The following is a 25,421-nucleotide window of genomic DNA, read 5'->3' on the forward strand; positions in this document are numbered from 1 at the left end:
GGGTTTAATTATATTATATTACAACAACCAGCATGAATTCGTTTTTACAAAATAAAAACAAAAAACAAACCACAATTTAAATTCAAGTCTTACTAGCGAGTTAAATTGTTATTATATTGTTTTGATTTAAATCAAATTGACCCTGATACTGCAGCTATTTGAACAGACCTAATTTGCGTGAAGCAACATCTCAGAAAAAAATGACACTCAAAGCAAAATTTTATAATGCAAGCGGTAAAAGTGGCCTCCTTGAGTCTTCATTCAGAATTGCAACAAGTTATTTAGCAAGTAGTCAATAGCTTCATTGCCAATGTATATAAAATCCACTGATTACTTTTCCTTTCTCCAATCAATATTAATTTATGGTTTAAATGTTACTAAATACGGTTACCAAGGATTATTGGAAAGGAAAACACGATTTTCTACTTGAAAAATGTTGCTATAATAAATAAAATTAAACAAAGCAGCATGTTTTTGCGTATAATTACCCCATTGATGGCAATGATTGGATGTGATTTGGGAGGAGGAGGAGATTGGGGGGGGGGGGTGTGGAGGGGAGGATTTCCTCATTGCTTTGTGATAACACTTGGGGGTTGGTTTTTAGGGCTTAAAAAAATATATATATAAAAGGATCCATTGATTTAAACTATATACACCAAATAAAATTAGAAAAAAGTCCAAATCACTGCCAGTTTAAATTTAAAGGGACAGTATAGTCACCAGAACAACTACAGCTTATTGCATTTGTTCTAGTGAGTATAATCATTCCCTTCAGGCTTTTTTGCTGTAAACACTGTCTTTTCATAGAAAATGCAGTGTTTACATAACAGCCTAGGGATAACTCCATTGGCCACTTCTCAGATGGCTACTAGAGGTGCTTCCATTGGCTGCTCGCTATTTAAGCAACATGCCGCAGGATTTAACCTCCCTTTTATTAATATGGGTGTTATAGTGACCCCCATATCTGTTAATGGGGGCAGGGTGAGGTAGGAATGAATATTATTACAAGGAGGTTATTACAAGGAGGAAGCTGGTAGCGCCGCCGACTCTCTCTTTTTTTTTCGCGCATGTGCAGTGTTATTTTCTCTGTGCTGTGGGGGCTAAATTCCCTGCAGCACAGAGTCTCTTAAAGGAACGAAACAAAATGGTAATGCATTCGGCATTTGCCCTTTCGTTTTGTTTATATTTTGTTTACATTTTAGTAAACGAACACAAAAAAAACCTAATTTTCGGACGAAATCGTATTCGTACGAAAACGAATGCACATGTCTAAAATGCTCTTCTATGAAGACATTCTGTCTGGATTCCATGCCTGGATTATTCAGAGCTTCTTTTGTCTAGCTCTAACAAAGCCTGTTTTCTTTTCTTCTCCTCTGCGCTATCCTTTATTTCTTTTTCTCTACTTTTTATTGTATTTAAAGTCTTAAACACGGTACCTACAACAATTAATTCTGGGAATTTCCTTCCTGCAAAGATGCATATTATACTTTATAACAGGTTAATAGATGGAAATTTGAAAAGAAGCGAACTAGTCGAGCCACATTAGATACACACAAAAGTGGGGGGTAACCCCAAATAGAAAATGAAAAGAGCAAGAAATGATGTATCTAATGTATGATGTAGAGTATATGTACATTCAGGGGATATCAAGATGGCCAACGGCAACCCTGCCGTTGGCCATCTTGATATCCCCTGAATGTACATATACTCTACATCATACATTAGATACATCATTTCTTGCTTTTTTCAGGTTAATAGATGGGTAATACAATAGATTTCTGTATATTTATAGTTATTTTAATGATTATATTAGTTATGTGTGTTTTTCAACTTAAAACCATTAACATTCTCACCCACTTGTTTTATGAGTCAATTGTTTTCCATTTTTAAAAAGGCATAGTATGCAGTCCTTATGTCATATATCAATAGTTTATTGGAACATTGAATTTAAAAAAAAAAGAGAGAACAAATTAAAGAAGCGAAAAAAACACAAAAAAACCACTGGTCAAACAGGAGTTTCTGAACTATATAACCTATGTAACAGATCGGGACATTCAATCCAAGGCAGAAGACATTCTGCTGGAGCCAGATGCAGCATGCAAGCTTCATTGCAGAAAACTCAGGGGTAAATTACAATTTATTGTTTGATAATTATCACCATGCGAACGGTTGCTAATGAGCCATTAATGATGTTGAGGTGATTCCAATGTCAACATTCTGATCCTTGTAGTATCTGTCATTATCGGTTGGGTGTAAAGGTCCGATAGACTAATTATAAAGTAAAGCTTACACAGTCAGAATCCTTTAGAAATTTCACCAACTCATTCAGATACAACAAAATCACCACAACCACCTTCCCTGAGTTAATGAAGGGTGAAAGCAACACATGATTTTTTTTTTTGCGATTTCTCAATAATCAAAAAACAAAATAAACACAGTAACAACAAAATTATAAAGTGAAATGTATAACAAATGCACATGTAAACAAGAACCAACTGTATGAATATGCTTAAAGAAACACATGCATACTATATGTGTCATATATGTCCATTTGGAAAACAACAGGTCAATGACAAACGTCACCAATTATCATGATGAATGCATTATGAAAAGGTCAAACATGCAGATTAGATCAAAGATGGCGACATCCTGTTTGGTGTTAACCTAGCAATCTCAAAATATTGATTTCCAAGGTGTGTTTAATGACAACCACTGTATTTAACCCCTTAACACCGCAGCCAAATGAACAAGTTGTGAACGAAACAAAATGTAAACAAAACCTGGCATTTGCGCTATATGTCTGTCCAACCGTAATTCACCTCTTTCATATTAAATTATATATCATTTTATTCAGGGGAAACATGGCTTTCATTTAATATCAAATATTTAGCTATGAAACATAATTTAATATGAAAAAAAATAATAAGATTTTTTTTGTTCTACATGACATTTTAACTGTCAATGTCATAATACTGTTTGCTTTTACTGCAATAAAATACACATATTTGTATTGAGCAAAGTCTGACGTGTAAAAAAGTACCCCTATGTACAGGTTTTATGGTGTTTTGGGAAGTTACAGGGTCAAATATAGCGTGTTACATTTGAAATTGAAATTCACCAGATTGGTTACGTTGCCTTTGAGACTGTATAGTAGCCCAGGAAATAAATTTACACCCATAATGGCATACCATTTGCAGTAGTAGATGACCCAAGGTATTGCAAATGGGGTATGTCCAGTCTTTTCTAGTAGCCATTTGGTCACAAACACTGGCCAAAGTTAGCGTTAGTATTTTTTTGTGTGTGAAAAATGCAAAAAACGCCAATTTTGGCCAGTGTTTGTGACTAAGTGGCTACTAAAAAAGACTGGACATACCCCATTTGCAATACCTTGGGTTGTCTACTATTGCAAATAGTATGCCATCATAGGAGTAATTTTCATTCTTGGGCTACCATAGGGTCATAAAGGCAACGTAAGCAATCTGGCGAATTTTAATGTGAAAAAAATGAAACACAAGCCTTATATTTGACGCTGTAATTTTTGAAAACACCATAAAACCTGTACATGAGGGGTACTGTTGTACTCGGGAGACTTCGCTGAACACAAATATTTGTGTTTCAAAACAGTAAAAAGTATTGCAGCAATAATATCATCCGTGTAAGTGCTGTTTGTGCGTGAAAAATGCAAAAAACTTCACTTTTACTGGCGATATCATCGTTGTAATACATTTTACTGTTTTGAAACACCAATATTTGTGTTCAGTGAAGTCTCCCGAGTAAAACAGTACCCCCCATGTACAGGTTTTATGGTGTCTTGGAAAGTTATAGGGTTAAATATAGTGCTAGCAAATTAAATTCCCTATACTTTCGGCATGGGTTGTCAGGCAGGTCCCGCTAATTGTAATTAATTAGGATACCTAATTATGTAATATTATTACATAAATATATGTGTAGAATTAATATATGTATATATATATATATATACGTAAATATATATAATTTTTTAAAAATATTTTTATTTATATATAGGTGTATATATATAGTGATATATACGTATATATTTATGCATATAGATATACTACTATATTATTTTGTTCTACGTGTATTTTGATATAAATATATATATATATATATCACAATACAGTTAGAACGAAATAAAACAAATCTATATATTTTTTAATATTTTATTTTTAATTATTTTTTGTATTTAATTTTTTTACGTATTTACATATTTATTTATTTTTTTATAAATATATATATAACAATAATTATATATATATATATATAATCAGTATCAGTATCAGTCTACGTGTAATTTGATAATATATATATATAATTATATATATATTAATATTAAAATACACCTAGACAGTGTATGTGTGTGTGTGTGTGTATATGTGTATATATATATACTTAGATCATATAATTTGATTTTCATCCAGCAGGGGGACTAACTGTCATTACAGTTAGTCCCCCTGCTGGCATTGCTGCAGCCAGCTATACCAGCCATGTGATTGTGAGGTCCTCGCAAGGACCTCACTCTCACATGGCCCGGGGGGGCTGAAGAGAGCAGATGTGCCGCGGGGGGCTCCCTGGGAGTCCCCCCAACCGCGATCACCGGCGTGGGATCGCCGGGTAAGTTACAAAAAAACGGAGGGCGTACCATTACGTCCGGCGGCATTTAGAGCCGCTTTTAAAAGGACGTAATAGTACGCCCTCCGGTCTTAAGGGGTTAAGCCCAGTTTTGAAGTCAATACAGATTTCTAACTTTAACAATATTAACAGCAGGGAAACAAATGCAGTGTAAAAGAACATTCGCTCGATATCAGAAGTCAGAAATCGTTATTGATGGAGTACTGATGCAGGATTGTAATTTACCCCTTAATGGTAAGCAATAAGAGGTGAATAAAAATATTTGATTTTGGATACAATAGAATTTAAAGGGACAATATAGGGACCAAAAGAACTTTAGCTTAGTGAAGCAGTTTTATTGTATAGACCCTGCCATGAATCTCACTTCTCCATTCTCTGCCATTTAAGAGTTTAATCACTTTATTTATGCAGCCCTAGACACACCTCTCTGCATGTGACTTGCACAGCCTTCTTAAAAACTATCTGTAAAGGGAGATCTAATTTTTTTATTTCCTTTTACTTCGCATTCTATTTAATTTAGAATTTAATATCTCTTGCACTGTTCATAGCCTTGTTGAACATGTAGGAGCCTCCTATCTGTAATTAAAGTTCAAGTTACAGATCAAGAGAAAAAAAATGTGTAAAGCAAGCTGTGATCTGATTGAGCTGTGGCTAGGGCTGCGTAAACAGAAACAAAAGTGACTTAACTTATAAATGGCAGAGAATTGAGCAGTGAGACTGCAAGGGCATGATCAATGCACCAAAACGGCTTCATTAAGCTAAAGTTGCTTTATAGCCTATAGTATCCATTTAAGCAGTTGAATAAGACTATACAAGCTGCTTAGGGGAGAGATAAATATGTTAAAACATTACACTATTCCCCTTCCTCTAATTATTATGTCCAATCAACTCTCTTTAGGTAGAACCGTGAAAAAATATATTTATATAAATATAGCCATTTTGGCAAGTGAAAATTGAGCAATTTTCAGCGCTCTAGCTGTTAAGGACTACATCTCCCCTGACACTTTGCCTGCATTATAAGAGATGTAGTGATGAAGGTTGCCTATTGCTGGTATAGAATCACGTTGCTTTTGATGCAAAAGTGAATGGAAGCTAAACTATTCTGTTTGATACTAAGTTTTTATGTAGCCATGAGACATTCATCGGAAGAAAGCAGAGCAACATCAGGACATTCTGGATAGGGTGAAAGATCTAAATTTGATTGCTATCGGCATAAGGGTGGCTTTTAAGCCAAATGCAGTAATCAGGTTGCCAAGTGGAAAAAAAAAGATGAAAAGGAGTCTGAAGGGCTGATGAACAAAGCATGGAATGGCTGGTGATGAAAATACCAGAAAGCCATAAATAGTAATGTTGGTATGAGGTTAGAAGAAAGAAAGAGACATGAGAAATCTATGTAAGGAATATCTATGGGAAAGAACATGCTGTGCAGCAGTTATTGATCAAGGGTACTAAATGTTGCTGAAAACAGTGGGAAGACGTATGTTTTCAATTCTGTAGATAGAATTTTACAGGAAATACTGTTTTCAGAAAAGAGCAAAAACCGAATACCTGATTAAAGTGATTGAAGGAAGTCAGCGGGGGAATGAAGCTACTTAGGTGGTTTACAAGGCCGCTACAGTAGCCTAGAGGAGAGTGGAAGACGAGAGCTGGGATATGGCTATGAACAGAAAGTTCCCATGAATAGGCCTTGTTTCATACGTTATATATGGAGGGAGGAGGTTTAGTGTGATCTCTAGCTCATTTCCATGATTTAATGAATATCTGAACCAGAGAACTTGGAATCAAGCATAAAACGTGTGTATTCAAAGAGAATTGTGTGAATGTAGCACTGTACGGCCAAGGTGTGTGTGTGTTTTACAGTCAGTTATTTGAGCGTTAATGTAAAGCAGGAATGCCCAAAATGTAGATCCCCACTTGTTTTAAAACTACAGCTTACGTGATGCTGTGTACTTCTAAAGATGTGCAAAGCAGCATGGGACTCGTAGTTCTACAACATCTGGGGATCCATCTTTTATACATCCCGATGTGAAGTCTTCCTGACGAGTAAAGTGAGACTAGTCCTTTGAGAGTTACAGGTTTACGAAGATTAGACTATTGTATCTCAAACTATGTAAACACAGATCTCCCGCAGTGCTGGCTAGGTCTCCTCCTCCCGATACATCATGGCGACGGTGGGACTTAATGTGCAAGCGTGCATGCACATTCCAGCTTCCCAATAGGAAACCATTAATTCAATGCTTTCCTATGGGGAACATAGACGATGTTAGACGTTCTCATGCAAAATGTGAGGATGTGCAATGTCGGATAGAAGTAAGGGGCCCGGTAGAACTTTTAGTGGCGGTCTGAAAGACTGCCACTAGAGGTGGAGTTACCCTTGCAGTTTGTCAGAATGTGCAAGTTCTTACATTGCAGGGTTAAAGGGACAGACAGGGTCAATGCACCCAGTCCACTTCTGTGAGGTAAAGTGGCATGGGTGCCCTTTAAATGCTTACTCCAAACCCCATGACCACTTTGGCGATTTGCTGACTTAAATCTGTATGTGTAGCGTTTCGTTATGAAACACTGCACATACAGAGTTTAACCCTTGTGTTGCTGGAGGTGGAGTTACATCCATGGGGCATCATTCTGGATGACTAACGTAAATTCTGCGCATATTGGAAACCTGGCTGTGGAATTAAAGGGTAAAAAAGTTCACTTATTGTGTGCATGAATCCCTTTAGAGTGATCTTGATCGCTTAAAATTGTCTCTTTAAAATAAGGTATGGGGCCCATTTTCACCATTCATAAACATTCCACCTAACTCTAAAATGTATTGAAATGTAATCTATAGATAAGCTTGCTGGCAAAATTACAGCCCAGTGTGTCGCAACCTCTTCCAAGACCGCTGCAGCAGGTGAGTACGCAACTGAGAACGGAGGACCTGCATCCACTTTATTGGCTCTGCTATATGCTATATGCACCCAGACCACTTCAGCTCATTGAAGTGGTTTTGGTGCCATGTCCCAGGTTCCTTAGCCATGCAGTGGTAATTAGGTAGACAGCTATTAGAGGGACATTGGACATACTTACGCTATGCATGAGTACATCCAGCGTTACATAAAACCCCACAAAAAAAGCATTATACATGCTTTCCTGTGGGGGGGTTGTACTAATGGGAGCGTGACCATTGCCGCGCATGCGCATTAGGTCTTCTCTGCCAGCTGATGCTGGCAGGGGAGGAGAAAGGCAGAGCCTGAACCAGCATTGGGGGATATTTTACCCCCTTCTGCACCACGGGGGGACGGGGACTTTGTTTTCCTGGTACTATAGTTTTTCTTTAAAATGACACTCCTGATTGGATTTCACTTATTTTTAATACATTATATACATTAAAGTAACCTACGCATGAGTGCTTTCATTGCCCTTTCAAACGCTAATCAGGGTTTATTAATGCAGGATTTGAAAAGCAAACTGTAAAGATTGTCATTTTTAAACATTCTATATTTAGATTGTGGCTGTTTATATAAAGAAAGCAAAGATCTGTACTCTTTGACCAGCAATCACTCCCCCGGAATATCCATATTAAAAAAAAATGAAAAAGAGCCAAAATAATCCACAAGAGCAGTGTGGGGAGAGCAAAACACATTTTCATACACAATGAATTGATACTTGCCAAGGGCACTGAGATAGTTGCATGTGTTATTAGATGGAACATAATGTGAAATAGTAGAAAATTGGCAATACATAAAAAAATAATAGGCAAGCTTTTGTGACAGAAGTGAAATAGGAGCCTGCAAGCAAGACTGTATTATAATACAAAAGCATAGAGAAACATTCATCTAGCTTTTTATTTAAAGTCAAAATAGTTTGTCTTATTCTGACCAGGAAACTCCAGAGAGTTATATTACTCTGAAGAATAAAATAAAAATAAAAAAATCACACATTTTGTTTTCAGTCATTCGGCTTCAAACTGTACATTTTGCTTTCTAAGTTTATATTTTGCCAATTACGTGCACTAGTTGCACTAATGAGGCATACCGTACAAGGAGAAATCACAGAGGACATGCAAATGAGAAACAATAAAAGTGGCTTGGCCAGCTGTAGGAAAGTGAATTTATTAGTGGCCACATGATAATATAAGCACAACAGGGCACCACGTATGGGAAACTTACCTCTGAGATAAAGTGACACTGTACTGGTCAAATCCCCCTCCCCCCCCCCCCCCCAAATCTTTGTTCAGTAGATATATACCCAATGAAAACACACATGCATTTAATTATACATTTTTTTCATTGGGGTATATCTGAAAACAGCTTTAAAAAGCTGCAGTTCTCTTGTCTGCAGCCTTTGCAAGCCCTCCCCTTCTAGCCCCGCCCAGACATTCTGTAACTGCCCAATCACAGACTTGCCAATGCAGCTCAATGAGAAGCCTTTGGTGTTCTGAGCAATTGCCTGACTCTGGAGTTAGCTCCACTGAGCTAACCAAACCAAGAAGCAACAGGTGCGGTTGTCTGCTTGAAAGCCAGAGAGGTGTAACAAGATTAATTTATAAATGTTTCGATTTCAATTGAAATCTGCACTTCTCTAAAATGAAAAAAGAAGACACTCTTCACATGTTCAGACACACTAGCATACATATACACACTAACACACATACAGACACACACATACATGCTTGTCTCTTCTGCCCAATTTACGAACCCAGTGTGGCCCTGGTGTTACCCCCAATTTAATTTCTCAGCTTATATTTTCTTCCGGTCTCTTCTATAGCACTTGTAGTGGGACTTTTCTTAGAATGTTCATATACCACAGGGTTAAATTTAAAGTAGATTTTTTTGTTGTTGTTGAAACTTTTGAACACTGTAGTTTTTGTAGCTACATCAGTCGGCCTTTCTGGTTTTAAAGGACCACTATAGTGCCAGGAAAACAAACTCGTTTTCCCGACACTATAGTGCCCTGAGGGTGCCCCCACCCTCAGGGTCCCACTCCCGCCGGGCTGGAGGAGGAAGGGGGTTGAACACTCACCTTTCTCCAGCGCCGGCCTCCCTCGCTGCTGGGGACTCTCCTCCTCCTTCGGTCATCATCGGCTGAATGCGCATGCGCTGCAAGAGCCGCGCGCGCATTCAGCCAGTCCATTCTCAATGCTTTCCTATGGACGCGGGCGTCTTCTCACTGTGAAAATCACTGTGAGAAGCATGGAAGCGCCTCTAGCGGCTGTCAATGAGACCGCCAATAGAGGCTGGATTAACCCATAGGTAAGCATAGTTTCTCTGAAACTGCTATGTTTACAGCAGGCAGGGTTAATCCTAGATGGACCTGGCACCTGTGATAGAATTTATCTTGATTCCAAGGCTCAAGCTTATAGGTGTCATATAATGATATCCTATAATAAAATTGGCTAACTTGGACTCAGGAAAGGAAATGCTCGATGCTTAACACGACACTTAAGACATGTGTGTTTAGTTCTGGGAGCAGAGAGCCCCCACCTGAGATGTTCTTTCTTACCTTGGAACTTATTTGTTATGTGTACATGACGTTCATCCCTACGTCTTATCTGTACGCCCTTCCTATTACTGTTCTATGAGTATTTGCACTTAAAGGACCGCTCTAGGCACCCAGACCACTTCAGCTTCATGAAGTGGTCTGGGTGCCAGGTCCAGCTAGGGTTAACCCATTTTTTTTATAAACATAGCAGTTTCTCTGAAACTGCTATGTTTATTAATGGGTTAAGCCTTCCCCCAAATCCTCTAGTGGCTGTCTCATTGACAGCCGCTAGAGGCGCTTGCGTGATTCTCACTGTGAAAATCACACAGTGAGAGCACACAAGCGTCCATAGGAAAGCATTGTAAATGCTTTCCTATGCGACCGGCTGAATGCGCGCGCAGCTCTTGCCGCGCGTGCGCATTCAGCCGACGGGGCGGAACGGAGGAGGATCGGAGGCAGAGATCTCCCCGCCCAGTGCTGGAAAAACGTAAGTTTTACCCCTTTTCCCTTGCCTGACGTGAGGGGGACCCTGAGGGTGGGGGCACCCTCAGGGCACTATAGTGCCAGGAAAACAAGTATGTTTTCCTGGCACTATAGTGGTCCTTTAAGCACTTACTTTTTAATGTATAAAAACCCAGCTGATGAATAAAACGGCAGAGGCTTATTTTGAATACCAACAGGTGTCTGGTGTCTAATTCTCGCTTCTCCAAGTGCACTTGTAATAATAATTTGGGCTTCCTCTGAATATAACAAACAACATTATTTGGATCCACAACACACCCAGACCACTTCATTAAGGCTGTTCATATAGTGGTCCTTTAACTGCTGGAGGATCTGCATTATGATATCTGACCATAAGGTCCCCAAAGTAAACCCGCAATTTACTCACTCTATATCACTCGGTCTTTGACTATGTACATTGAAAACCATTGACAACAACAGCACAGACAGTGCCAACAACAAACGGCAACTTCCATGTTAAATATCTATAAAACTCTCAAAAAATGTCTAGGGTCTTGCCTGGATGAATAAATCTTGATAATAAGTATGTGTTTATTTTATTTAGGCTCAGTGAGTCAGCAATAGTACAAAATGCTGAAAATTGTCATTTCAGATGTTTTGTTTCAAATAATGAAATACCTTGGGCAAAGAAAAGAAATGCTAAGCCAATACTGCACATAAAAGAACTGGTGCACGCAGCATGTTCATTACAGGGAGCTGTAGTCTTAACAGATGTGTTTGACAAAACAAAACAATAGTAAAACAGCACTTCGTTGTTTCATCAAAATATAAAAACTCATACAATTCTTTCGAAGCCAATTTCTACATCCTTTATGTTATGCAGCTGAAACGATTTGTTCTCCTTATTCTGCTATGTCAATTTATAAAGACAATTTTTCACCTTATCACTTGTCACGGCTCTCACTCTACATTAGAAAACTAGGGCTTTATTCTTCAAGTATGGAGATGGCAAAAAACTTTTACAATGAAAGTCAAAAGATCGGAGAATAAAGTCTGCATATTCTGCACTATTCATTCTTCTGGTTTAGTCAAAGGGAATAGAACAGAGATGATTAACTTAAAAATTGTCAACATTGTTACTGTATTTACAGGGAGTGCAGAATTATTGGGCAAGTTGTATTTTTGAGGATTAATTTTATTATTGAACAACAACCATGTTCTCAATGAACCCCAAAAACTCATTAAAGGACTACTCTAGTGCCAGGAAAGCATACTCGTTTTCCTGGCACTAGAGTGCCCTGAGGGTGCCCCCACCCTAAGGGACCCCCTCCCGCCCGGCTCTGGAAAGGGGAAAGGGGTTAAATCTTACCTTTTTCCAATGCTGGGCGGAGAGATCTCCTCCTGCTCTCCTCCTCCGATCCTCCTCTTCTCCTCCCCGTCGGCTGAATGCGCACGCGCGGCAAGAGCTGCGCGCGCATTCATCCGGTCACATAGGAGAGCATTCATAATGCTTTCCTATGGACGCTGGCGTGCTCACACTGTGAAAATCACAGCGAGAAGCACGCAAGCGCCTCTAGCGGCTGTCAATGAGACAGCCACTAGAGGACATAGGGGGAAGGCTTAACCCATTCATAAACATAGCAGTTTCTCTGAAACTGCTATGTTTATGAAAAAATGGGTTAACCCTAGAAGGGCCTGGCACCCAGACCACCTCATTAAGCTGAAGTGGTCTGGGTGCCTAGAGTGGTCCTTTAATATCAAAGCTGAATATTTTTGGAAGTAGTTTTTAGTTTGTTTTTAGTTATAGCTATTTTAGAGGGATATCTGTGTGTGCAGGTGACTATTACTGTGCATAATTATTAGGCAACTTAACAAAAACCAAATATATACCCATTTCAATTATTTATTTTTACCAGTGAAACCAATATAACATCTCAACATTCACAAATATACATTTCTGACATTCAAAAACATAACAAAAACAAATCAGTGACCAATATAGCCACCTTTCTTTGCAAGGACACTCAAAAGCCTGCCATCCATGGATTCCGTCAGTGTTTTGATCTGTTCACCATCAACATTGCGTGCAGAAGCAACCACAGCCTCCCAGACACTGTTCAGAGAGGTGTACTGTTTTCCCTCCTTGTAAATCTCACATTTGATGATGGACCACAGGTTCTCAATGGGGTTCAGATCAGGTGAACAAGGAGGCCATGTCATTAGATTTTCTTCTTTTATACCCTTTCTTGCCAGCCACGCTGTGGAGTACTTGGACGCGTGTGATGGAGCATTGTCCTGCATGAAAATCATGTTTTTCTTGATGGATGCAGACTTCTTTCTGTACCACTGCTTGAAGAAGGTGTCTTCCAGAAACTGGCAGTAGGACTGGGAGTTGAGCTTGACTCCATCCTCAACCCGAAAAGGCCCCACAAGCTTATCTTTGATGATACCAGCCCAAACCAGTACTCCACCTCCACCTTGCTGGCGTCTGAGTCGGACTGGAGCTCTCTGCCCTTTACCAATCCAGCCACGGGCCCATCCATCCTCACTCTCATTTCATCAGTCCATAAAACCTTAGAAAAATCAGTCTTGAGATATTTCTTGGCCCAGTCTTGACGTTTCAGCTTGTGTGTCTTGTTCAGTGGTGGTCGTCTTTCAGCCTTTCTTACCTTGGCCATATCTCTGAGTATTGCACACCTTGTGCTTTTGGGCACTCCAGTGATGTTGCAGCTCTGAAATTTGGCCAAACTGGTGGCAAGTGGCATCTTGGCAGCTGCACGCTTGACTTTTCTCAGTTCATGGGCAGTTATTTTGCGCCTTGGTTTCTCCACACACTTCTTGCGACCCTGTTGATTATTTTGAATGAAACGCTTGATTGTTCGATGATCACGCTTCAGAAGCTTTGCAATTTTAAGAGTGCTGCATCCCTCTGCAAGATATCTCACTATTTTTGACTTTTCTGAGCCTGTCGAGTCCTTCTTTTGACCCATTTTGCCAAAGGAAAGGAAGTTGCCTAATAATTATGCACACCTGATATAGGGTGTTGATGTCATTAGACCACACCCCTTCTCATTACAGAGATGCACATCACCTAATATGCTTAATTGGTAGTAGGCTTTCGAGCCTATACAGCTTGGAGTAAGACAACATGCATAAAGAGGATGATGTGGTCAAAATACTAATTTGCCTAATAATTCTGCACTCCCTGTATACGATGTTCCAGATTGCTTTTAAGCTTCACAATAAAAACAATGGCCTGATCACAATACAGCTAGCTTTGGTATTGAATTAATAAATGTGTGAACACTATTAATAGTAAGACGTGGTGATGATGATAATGATAATACAGGACGTGTGGCTTTTACCTCTGTGTACCAAGATGACATTTATATGTGTACACATTCTTTTCAGAATGTATAAAACAGCGTATTTGTTAGGTTATTGATTTCTCTATGTTTTATAGTGACAGTGTTCATGTGAAAAGGTTACCTAAATTTCAAGGTATTGGGTGGTTCCTTGATTAATCATGTCCCTAAAATAGTTCACTTATTATTAGTAGATTAATCCCTTTAATGTGATCTTTATTGCTTACAGTTGTCTCTATACAGTAAGGTACAGAGCCCATTTTCACTGAACTGAAAACATCAAAAGTGTTGTTAATAAGTATTGGGATTGTGTGAGTAGATTCTGCACCAATATTGTGAACAGCTCGTTGGCTGTCATTAGCATAATTATGAAATGATAGATTGCAATCGAGCTCTGTATTTGATAAAATATTGTAGGCTTCAAAAATTAGATCAAATGTCAGTGAGAGAACATTACAGCAGAACTGTTTACAGTGTGAGATACTTAAGGTTATAACGTTTAGGGTTAACGGGTTCCTGTCTTCAAGAATCTGATAGAGGTTACAATCTAGAGCACCTCGATGACATACCATTGAGTCTCGCAAGCCCAGCGTTTCCAAAAATTCTGCAAACAACTCCTTAATATCACAGACTCTATACCCTACCCAGTAAGTATTGTCTTGAGCAGTGCAGTAATGATGATTCGCTCTTATAAAACCAGGAAAAGGTCAGTTTCACTTGAGAAACGCACAGCATTTTGACTGCAACATTTTATAGTTATGTTGGAACCTAAACTTTCCCAGTCTGCCATCTTGATCACAGGTTTTGGTTTGGTTCACACAAATCAATAGAATAAAGAATTGAAGGAACACTCTTGTGTACCGGTCAGTGGTTATGGTGCTAGAACGCTGTGGGTGCCGTCTCTTCCCATCCCCACCAAGGAAGATTTGAAGCCGGCATCACCCAGCCACTAGCTAATAATTATTTCAGGAGCTAGATGACTGCCTTTAAAGGAGGAAGAGAGTTGCAAACAATGTTTTACTTATTTATTTTATGGTACCTGTCACGCAACATGTCAATGCATCAGCCCATCCCTTTAATTGTATTGATGTGTGAGAGTTGGAAAATAGTTGGAAAAATATATGAATGCATTATGTTATAGAAATTCTGGTAGATTCAGAGTCTCTGTAAACTAGGCAAAGATTATCTATTAAAGTGTATCCCGTGTCTGGTCATAATCAGTGTCATACTCTTCGAAATGTGTGTATGGCTGATTGACGTTAATGACAACATTTACGGAGTACGTGCACGCAGGAAACATTGCTTAGTATACAACATAGAAGCCAATCACCTTGTGTAGTATTTATTTCTTATTCAGAGAGTGCAAGTGAGTGACCACAGTCCTGCAAAATCAGATGGAGTCTAGAATATCTGCTTAAAGGGGCAGTCAAAGCACTACAGCTCGTAGTGAGGTCATCATGGTTCCATAACCACTACAGTAGGCTGTAGTGGCTATGGTGCTTAGAGTGTCCCTTTACTGTGACAACAGTTCCCTAAAGCACTTCAGCTTGAGGTTGACTCCATGTTCCCTCTGGCTAATTTTAAATAAGTGCTGGTTTCACTCTCGGGTGTTAGGCAGAAAGCAGAGAGGGATTCCTGCTTCGCTCGCTGTGAGCTGTAGTGAAGCGTAGATGGCGGATCTCTGTGATTGGGATGGATGCACTATGTATCTCAATGCTTCTCTAAGAGAAGCATCTGAATGTACGTAACTATGAGTAATGATGAGGCAGATTGGAGCTGTATCATATGGAGAATAAAGATTAGTTTAATTCATTTAAATTTTAACCATTTCAAAGACAAAATGGGGGAAGGGGAGTAATATTTTTGTGACAATATGTATACATGACATAAGCTTGGCTAGACATTCTTTCTATAGCATATTAGCCCAGGGAGCCATTCTTAAACTTAAATGAATATATATTTAAAAAAAAAAAATGTATATATATATATATATATATATATATATATATATATATATATATATATATATATATATAAACATAGAAACATAGAATGTGACGGCAGATAAGAACCATTCGGCCCATCTAGTCTGCCCAATTTTCTAAATACTTTCATTAGTCCCTGGCCTTATCTTATAGTTTGGATAGCTTTAAGCCTATCCCACGTATGCTTAAACTCCTTTACTGTGTTAACCTCTACCACTTCAGCTGGAAGGCTATTCCATGCATACACTACCCTCTCAGTAAAGTAATACTTGCGGATATTATTTTTTAAATCTTTGTCCCTCTAATTTAAGACTGTCCTCTTGTTGTGGTAGTTTTTCTTCTTTTAAATATAGTCTCCTCCTTTACTGTGTTGATTCCCTTTATGTATTTGAATGTTTCTATCATATCCTCCCTGTCTCGTCTTTCCTCCAAGCTATACATGTTAAGATCCTTTAACCTTTCCTGGTAAGTTTTATCCTGCAATCCATGAACCAGTTTAGTAGCCCTTCTCTGAACTCTCTCTAAGGTATCAATATCCTTCTGAAGATACGGTCTCCAGTACTGCGTACAATACTCCAAGTGAGGTCTCACCAGTGTTCTGTACAATGGCATTAGCACTTCCCTCTCTTTCTACTGCTAATGCCTCTCCCTATACAACCAAGCATTCTTCAAGCATTTCCTTCTGCTCTATTACATTGTCTGCCTACCTTTAAGTCATCAGAAATAATCACCCCTAAATCCCTTTCCTCAGATGTTGAGGTTAGGACTCTATCAAATATTCTGTACTCTGCCCTTGGGCTTTTACGTCCAAGATGCATTATCTTGCACTTATCCTCATTAAATGTCAGTTGCCACAACTCTGACCATTGTTCTAGTTTACCTAAATCATTAGCCATTTGGCTTATCTCTCCTGGAACATCAACCCTGTTACATATCTTAGTATCATCAGCAAAAATACATACCTTACCCTCAAGACCTTCTGCAATATCACTAATACAAATATTAAAGAGAATGGGTCCAAGTACAGATCCCTGAGGTACCCCACTGGTGACAAGCCCAAGCTTCGAATATACTCCATTGACTACAACCCTCTGTTGCCTGTCACTCAGCCACTGCCTTACCCATTCAACAATATTGGAATCCAAACTTAAATATTGCAGTTTATTGATAAGCCTTCTATGTGCAACAGTGTCAAAAGCCTTACTGAAATCTAGGTAAGCAATGTCTACTGCACCACCCTGATCTATTATTTTAGTTACCCAATCAAAAAAAATCAATAAGATTAGTTTGGCATGATCTCCCTGAAGTAAACCCATGTTGTCTCTGATCTTGAAATCCATGTGTTTTTAGATGTTCAACAATCCTATCCTTTAACATGGTTTCCTTCACTTTTCCCACTACTGAAGTAAGGCTTGCTGGCCTATAGTTGCCCGACTCCTCCCTATTACCTTTCTTGTGAATGGGCACAACATTTGCCAACTTCCAATCTTCTGGGACTACTCCTGTTATCAATGATTGGTTAAATAAATCTGTTAATGGTTTTGCTAGTACACCACTAAGCTCTTTTAATAGCTTTGGGTGTATTCCATCAGGTCCCATTGACTTATTTGTCTTTACTTTTGAGAGTTGAAATAGAACCTCTTCCTCTGTAAACTCACGTGTAATAAATGACTCATTTATACTTTTTCTTAACTGAGGTCCCTTTCCTTCATTTTCATCTGTAAATACCGAACAAAAATATTAATTGAGGCAGTCAGCTAGACCTTCATCCTCTTCTACATACCTTCCTTCTTTTGTTTTTAATCTAACTAATCCTTGTTTTACTTTTCTTTTCTCATTTATGTATCTAAAAAAAGTTGTGTCCCCCTTTTTTACGGACTGTGCTATTTTCTCTTCTGTGTGTGATTTGTAAGCTCTTATAACTTGCTTAGCCTCTTTCTGCCTAATCTTATAGATCATTCTGTCTTCTTCACTCTGGGTTTTTTTATAATTACTAAATGCTAACTTTTTGTTTTTTACTATTTTGGCCACATCTGCAGAGTACCACAGTGGTTTCTTGAATTTTTTGGTTTTACTGACAAGCCTAATGCAATTTTCTGTTGCCTTCAGTAGTGAAACTTTTAAATAATCCCATTTCTCTTGGACTCCATTTAAATTGCTCCAGTCTGATAACGACTCCTTTACACATATTCTAATTTTAGAAAAGTCTGTTTTTCTAAAGTCTAAAACTTTTGTTTTTGTGTGGTGTCACTGTTCTTAAATTAAACCACACTGACTGATGAACACTGGATCCTAAACTTTCACCTACAGTAATATCGGATACCAAATCTCCATTTGTTAACACTAAATCTAGTATGGCCTCTTTACCAGTTGGCTCCTCAACGACTTGTTTTAGAGACAATCCCAGTAGGGAGTTTAGAATACGTGTGCTCCTGGCACAAGCAGCTATTTTTGTTTTCCAATTCACATCAGGAAGATTAAAGTCACCCATGATGATAACTTCCCCCTTCATTGTAATTTTAGCTATTTCCTCAACTAGTACTTGATCCCGAGGAAGGTCCCTGCGAGGACCGAAACGTTGATCTGCTTTTTTGATGAAATAAAACACCATTGAAATCAAAAGACCGTGAGTGCAGCCTACATTTTCAATTTGTCTATACAAATATTCCTAAAAGGACTGGCAGCCGGCAAGACTTATGGCAAAGTACAAGGAAAATTGAGCGTGAGTGCAAGGAACGTTGTATTGTGTGTATATATATATATATATATATATATATATATATATATATATATATATATATATATATATATACCTGTGCTAAGTGGGTCTCCCGTGCACTGGATAAGGAGGTTTGAGAAAGAGAAAAACATCTATTGTGCACAAATCAACCACTGAAAAAAATCACGGGGACTAAACTGTGGTTTCAAAGTCAGGAGTCCCCCACAGGGTTATTCCCTCAGGGTTGAATTTCAGTAAATCTCAATCTCTGGTGGATCCCACCAGCTCAACATAAATATTCCTATCCTTACACACCCATTTCTGAGAGAGGACGACTGTGGAATTTCCACTAATGGCAGATACCTTGTAGCATGCAACAAAACGTCCCATTCATAAAAATATGTACTTTTTTTTCTTAATGGAGTCGCTACTGATCAACGTTGCCGCTGCCCGGCGGCATTCCGCGCTTCATAAAACTCAACTGAAGAAGGCAGATGCTGCTGGGGAAAGGGAGATTTGGCATTGGAGGAAACCTTTTGGGTTAAACCGTTCTGAAATGGTTTAACCCATTCAGAAAAAGAAGCCTGGAGTGCTTCAATTTTGTTGAAGTTGTTATGGTGCCTGAAGTGGCTTTAACTGAATAGCTGAATAGGAAAAATTCTCAAAAACAGCCATGTTTTCAGTTTGGCTATTTTATCCTAAAATTTACCTTGAAATCTGCACATTGAAGGGTTACTCCAACCAGTATAACCATTACAGTCTGCATTACTGGTTATGAAGCCAGGCGTACACTGGCCCAGTTCCCTGGTAATGTGGCAAACCGTTTAGCAGCAGTTTTATCAGGGTCCCCACCAGGCTTCGAAGTTCTCTGATGGTCTAGTGATGCACTTCCTGCTTTTGCAGAGCTGTAGAAGCCGGCGCCGTCGCCATTCATTGGCTAAGCACTCGCAACCAATGACTGACATTCTGTGAAATGAAAGTTGCAGAGAATTTAGATTATCTAGTCTGGAACTCTAGTGCTGGCTAATGACACCACAATGAACTACAGGAGGTGGATTAACAACTCCACCAGCAAAGGGGTTAAACTCTGTATGCGCTGCGCTTCGTAGTGAAACGCTGCATATACAGACTCAAGGCACCATGACCACTTCAAGTCACTGAAGCTGTCATGGTACTTAAAGTAACCTTTTAATGATTAACCCTTTTAACAGCTTAAACCTGTTGGTTGAGTGGACAACCAGCCTAAACTTTAGGAACGCTTTTCATTTTATTTTATTTTTTTGGTTTAAAAGTGTACTCCGTACTGGAGCCAATGGTGACTATCAAGAAACATTTTGCCAAAAATTACTTTTTCTTTTTAAACGAAAGGACAAATCCTTCATAAAACACATTTTGCTTCTAGACAAGATTTTAAAGTTGGCAGATGATTACACGCTTTGAAAAGAATGTCAAAGTATGGTTTGGTTGTAATATTTACTGTGTGGGTCCTGTTGTCCTATGAAAGGCAATTAAGCAAGAACATAAATGCTAGGCGCAAAACCAAAAAGTACAGCAAAGTATTAACAGAGTTGCAGTCGCTCATGCTGGCCTTTTCTTGGAACAAAAAGTATGAAAGTTGTTTTTAAAATCCTGTAAATTCAATAATTGGATTACAGGATTTTTTTTTTTTAGAAGGGAGGGCTACTAAAACCAGGTGTACATTGAAACTGCACCTGGTATATCTAATAACTAGATACAAAGGAGAATAAGGCATTTCACCTGTTTTTGTAGTCATTTAGTATGACAAAATGTGTTTAAAAGCCCCAGTACACATTGAAGAATTTCTGAGAAAAACTGGAATGACTTTTGGGACAGAACATTGAAATAAAAATGAAGATAAGCGATGTGTAAATAATATACATTATGGTAACAATAGGATCATTTTGTATCAGAAGGACCCATTAAGAGACGCAATGAAAATAAACAGCCTTTTATTTTCGATGGAAGTGCGGATAGGTAGAGAAGGAAACACAAAGTCAAAAAAGAAGTTTAAAAAAAATAAAAACAAAACATGTTGTATATTGTCAATGGATTAGCTACCTTTAGAATATTTGGGCTAATAATGTGCAAAATCTAGAAAATAATCTGATTAGATATACAGTGATCAACACCACCTGCCTAATGTGGTGTAGGTCCCCCTCATGCTGCCAAAACAGCTCTGATGCGTCGAGGCATGGACTCCACAAGACTTCTGAATGTGCCCTGTGGTATATGGCATCAAGACATTAGCAGTAGATCCTTTAAGTTCTGCAGGTTGCATGGTGAGGCATCCATGGATTGGCTTTGTTGTTCCAGCATATCCCACAGTTGCTCTGCTCAGTCTCATTGGGATCTGAGGAATTTGGAGGCCAAGGCAACACCTTGAACTCTTCCCCAAGTAAATGACGCACATACATCCAGACATCACCTGATCTTAAAGAAAACATGATTCCTCAGACCAGCAACCTTCCATTTTTCAGTGCTCCATGGTCCAGATCGGACATTTACGTCCCCATTGAAGGTGCTTTTGGCAGTGGACAGGGGTCATCATGGGCAGGGCCGGTGCAAGGAATTCTGCCGCCCTAGGCAAAGATCCATTTTGCGCCCCCTCTTCAGATTTCCATTGTGTCATAAGTGTATTGACTAAATGCCAAAAGGCAGCATTACATTGACTTTTTTCACGTTTTAGTTAACATACCCACAAAGAAAATATGCTTTTTCCTGCATGCCCTCCAATCAGAGGCTTCTCATTTAGGAGCCTTTGTGCTGGATCCATAATTGTGCCAATGCACACTTGGTCAGAGCTTTGCTATGTTTCTCATAGCAAAGCTCTGTTTCTCATTGAGCTCTAGTTCAGCTCATTGAGAAAGGGAGAAGGTAGGCGCACGCTACTACAGAACGTCTGCCTCTGCTGTAAGCTCTGTGGAGCTAAAGGAAGTGAAAGAAAATCTTCCTAAAAAGGGAACCGATTTTGCCCAAATTATAAAACGTTTGATTTCTTTTGAAATCGGCATTTTTATAAACTGTCAAGAAAATTACAAACTCCAGACATATAAAGCACTTCAGCAATCTGAAATACTGTATGTATGGAGTGTTCCTCTCTCTCTTACCAAACCGCCTAATGCATATAAACACACATACACACACAGAAAGTGCCTTGTACATACATACACCAACACATACAAACTGCCTTTTACTCACATAGACTTCCTAACACATACACTCACACACTGGCAAATACATACAAACACTGCCTCACCCACACAAGCTGCTTAATAGATACATACATCGGTATTTTTTTTTTATTTTTTTATCTACTTGTCCAAAGTGGACCCATACACAAACACACTGACCCATACAAAAACACTGCACACTGACTGATACACAAACACACTAATTCATACACACACAAAGTACACATTCTCTGACACTCACACACAGCACAGATTACCAGCAGGAGCCTGTCCCATGCCACTCTGCTCTTTACAGTGTGTTGGCCACCGACTATGACGTCACTCTAAATCCTGGTGTCTATGAGTCCTGAGCATTGTAAAGAGTGGTTGGATGCTGCCGCTCCTCACACCTCCCTGTGAACTGCAGCCAGGTCCATTAACATCATCTCGGTATGCCTGCTGGAGAGACACCCCCTGCCCGGATATACACCAACTCCCCCCAAGTCAGACCTAAAAGAATAAAAAAAAAAAAAAAATTCCTGTCCTTCCCGGATACTCACAAATTGCCTAATACATACATTGATTATATACACACACACTATATATATATACACACACACACACTGCCTGGCCAAAAAAGTTGCCACCTGGATTTAACAAAGCAAATAGGTAAGCGCCTCCTATTGGATAGTTACTGCATGGGCAATTATCTTTCAGCTGGCAACAAGTTATTTAACCTCAACTGATGCAATGAGTAGCTTCTCATTTCTTAAACAACCATGTCGAAAGATACATCCAGTGGTCATGGAAAAGATGTTCGCCTATTTGAGAAGGGTCAAATCATTGGCATGCATCAAGCAGAGAAAACATCTAAGGAGATTGCAGAAACTACTAAAATTGGGTTAAGAACTGTCCAACACATTATTACAAACTGAAAGGATAGTGGGGAACCATCGTCTTCGAGGAAGAAATGTGGTCGGGAAAAAATCCTGATTGATCGTGATCAGCAATCACTTAAATGTTTGGTGACATCAAGTCATAGAAAAAGAGGAGAACTCAGGGCTATGTTTAATAGTGAAAGCAAGAGCATTTCCACACGCACAATGCGAAAGGAACTCAAGGGATTGGGACTGAACAGCTGTGTAGCCTTAAGAAAACCACAAATCAGTGAGGCCAATCTAGAAAAAAAGGCTTCAATTTGCTAGGAAGCATAAAGATTGGACTCTGGAGCAATGGAAGAAGATCATGTGGTCTGATGAGTCCAGATTTACCCTCTTCCAGAGTAAAGGGCGCATCAAGGTAAGAAGGTAAGAAGAGAGGCAGATTAAGTGATGCATCCATCATGCCTAGTGCCTACCGTACAAGCCTGTGGGGGACTGCTATGATCTGGGGTTGCTGCAGTAGCTTATGTCTAGGTTCAGCCACATTACGTGCCCAAAGAATTAAGTCAGCTGACTACCTGAATATACTGAATGACCAGGTTATTCCATCAATGGATTTTTTCTTCACTGATGGCACGTTGTGTCATATTCTAAGATGGCAATGCCAGGATTCATCAGGCTCAAATTGTGAGAGTGGTTCAGGGAGCATGAGACATCATTTTCACACATGGATTGGCCAGACCTTAACCCCATTGAGAATCTTTGGGATGTGCTGGAGAAGGCTTTGCGCAGTGGTCCAACTCTCTTGGTGAAAAATTAATGCAGCACTGGACGGAAATAAATCTTGTGACATTGCAGAAGCTTATCGAAACAATGCCACAGCGAATGCGTGCAGTAATCAAATGCGGTCCAACTAAATATTAGAGGGTGACTTTTTTTTTTGTTGGCGATTTTTTTCTTCAGCCAGGCAGTGTGTGTGTGTATATATATATATATATATATATATCGTATATACTCGAGTATAAGCCGAGTTTTTCAGCACATTTTTTGTGCTGAAAAACCCCAACTCGGCTTACACTCGAGTCAGTTGTCTGTATTATGGCAATTTGCATTGCCATAATACAGACTGGGGGCTGTGGGGGCTGCAGAGAGATGTTACTTACCTTTCCTGCAGCTCCTGTCAGCTCTCTCCTCCTCCGCTGTTCCGTTCAGCTCTTCTGTCAGCTCACAGTGTAAATCTCGCGAGAGCCGCGGCTCTCGCGAGATTTACACTGGGAGCTGACCGAGGTGCTGAACGGACCGGCGGAGGAGGAGAGAGCTGACAGGAGCTGCAGGAAAGGTAAGTAACATCTCTCTGCAGCCCCCACAGCCCCCTCCTACACAGTGCCCATCCACTGGACCACCAGGGAAGGAGAGCCCCCCTCCCTGGCCAGCTAGCAAGCAGGGAGGGGGGACGAAAAAATGTATATATATTAATAATAATAAAAAAATTAAAATAAAATAATAAAATAAAAATAATAATAAAATAAAAAATAATAATAATAAAAAAATTTAATGAAACAAAAAAAATATTAAAATAATAATTAAAAAATAAAAATGCCCACCCCCCACCAAGGCTCTGCATCACACTCTGCATTACACACACACACATACACACACTGCATTCATGCACACACACTGCATTCATACACACAGCATTCTCATACACACACTGCACTCATACACACAGCATTCATACACACAGCATTCTCATACACACACTGCACTCATACACACAGCATTCATACACACACACACACACTGCACTCATACACACAGCATTCTCATACACACACACTGCATTCATATACACACTGCACTCATATACACACTGCACTCATATACACACTGCACTCATACACACACTGCACTCATACACACACTGCACTCATACACACACTGCACTCATACACACACTGCATTCTCATACACACACACTGCACTCTCATACACACACTCTGCATTCTCATACACACATACTGCATTCTCATACACACATACTGCATTCTCATACACACATACTGCATTCTCATACACACATACTGCATTCTCATACACACATACTGCATTCTCATACACACACTGCATTCATTATATACACACACTGTAAATAAATATTCAATTAATATAATTTAAGGATCTAATTTTATTTAGAAATTTACCAGCAGCTGCTGCATTTCCCACCCTAGTCTTATACTCGAGTCAATAAGTTTTCCCAGTTTTTTGGGGTAAAATTAGGGGCCTCGGCTTATATTCGGGTCAGCTTATACTCGAGTATATACGGTATATATATATATATATATATATATATATATATATATATATATATATATATAGATTATAAAACTGCAATAAATACATATACAGACACACTAATAAATACATATAGAAACAGACATATAGAAACACACTAATAAACACACACACACACACACACACTGCTTAATAGATACACACACACGCACACAAAATATCTAACAGATACACACACAGCCTATTGCACACACAATATCTAACATATACAGCAATCTGCCCTCCTCCATCCCTCACATACTCTGGTTGGTGCTGGTGGCACTGGAATTAGCCCAGTCACTCCTGTACCTCCTGTGCTGCCATGCTTCCAGTCTGTGTGTGTGCTCCCTCCCACAGGCTGTGCAGGATCAGGA

At 39.2% G+C, this 25,421-nt stretch overlaps 1 protein-coding gene across 1 annotated transcript in view; it reads right to left on the reverse strand.

The window, feature by feature from the left end:
- FANK1 (fibronectin type III and ankyrin repeat domains 1) overlaps positions 1 to 25,421 on the reverse strand; it is a 125,676-nt gene that overhangs the window by 73,215 nt on the left and 27,040 nt on the right. The window lies entirely within an intron of this gene.

The sequence above is a fragment of the Pelobates fuscus genome, chromosome 10 (genome assembly GCF_036172605.1).
Source record: "Pelobates fuscus isolate aPelFus1 chromosome 10, aPelFus1.pri, whole genome shotgun sequence".
Classification (NCBI taxonomy): Eukaryota; Metazoa; Chordata; class Amphibia; order Anura; family Pelobatidae; genus Pelobates; species Pelobates fuscus.